Here is a 1,304-nt window from a genome sequence, read left to right as displayed (position 1 = left end):
AATCTAGAATTGAACCAAATTTAGGAAAATAATCCTCACCCCATTGATTGACATTGATAATCTCGACCCTACAAGTACTTCTATCTACATTTAGAACCTTTATGGTCATTGATGACAAAGGGGGAGAGAAACAAAGATAAAGGGGGAGAGAGAAACAAAGATAAGGGAGAGATATGAAAAAGGAAAGGGATCAACTAAAATTTTGAGCACACAAGTAGGGGGAGCAAGCTCATGAACTTGTATGGTGTATTTGAATGTGCATTTCATATGTTTGCTTGCACGACACAAGTATTAAAGTTACACATCCATGCTTGTGTGTTGAATGTTAGTTGTAAGATTGAATGATGAAATGAAATCACTAGATAACTTTTATTTCCAAGAAAGTCTTTACAAGTGGTATCTTTCAAAAATATGTTTTCAAGTGATATTGAACTAACCATGGTGCTAAGGATGATATAATGATGCACTCCGATTGGTATCACGCTTCAAAGGTCCATCTTTTATACCTTAGCATCATTTGGTAGACATTGACTCCTACATTTCCTATCTAAGCATATGTGCAAGCTATAATCCAAACTCTTGGCACATATGTAGGGGGAGCAATTGCTACCACTTAGGGTTCATGAAACTTGTCCATATTCTTTTACACATGGTAAATATGCTTGGGCAAGCAACATGGATTCAATTGAATTTCAATTCATATCTTTATATAAGGGTTGTCATCAATTACCAAAAAGGGGGAGATTGAAAGCTCTAGTTTGGTTTTGGTGAATTGATGAAACCCTAAGTGCTAACCTAGTTTATCAAGTGATCATGAGATAGGTAGCACACTTCAAGTAGAGAAGCTAATGAAGATCATAGCATGACAATGGTGATGGCATGGCGATGATCAAGGGCTTAACTTGAAAAGAAGAAAGAAAAAACAAAAAGCTCAAGGCAAAGGTATAACTTGTAGGAGCTATTTTGTTTTGGTGGTCAAGACACTTAGAGAGTGTGATCACATTTAGGTTTGATAGCTGTACTATTAAGAGGAGTGAAACTCGTATCGGAATGCGGTTATCAAAGTGCCACTAGATGCTCTAACTCATTGCATATGCATCTAGGATCTAGTGAAATGCTAACACCCTTGAAAATATTTGTGAAAATATGCTAACACATGTGCACAAGGTGATACACTTGGTAGTTGGCACATTGGAGCAAGGGTGAAGAAGTTAGAAGTGAAAATAGAGGAGATGCCAGCGTCGGTCAAAGTGACCAGACAATGGATCCAAAAGCACCGGACGCTGACTGCCTGCGTCCGGTCG

This window comes from Miscanthus floridulus, chromosome 3 (assembly GCF_019320115.1).
Source record: "Miscanthus floridulus cultivar M001 chromosome 3, ASM1932011v1, whole genome shotgun sequence".
Classification (NCBI taxonomy): domain Eukaryota; kingdom Viridiplantae; phylum Streptophyta; class Magnoliopsida; order Poales; family Poaceae; genus Miscanthus; species Miscanthus floridulus.
This window is presented reverse-complemented; position numbering follows the sequence as displayed.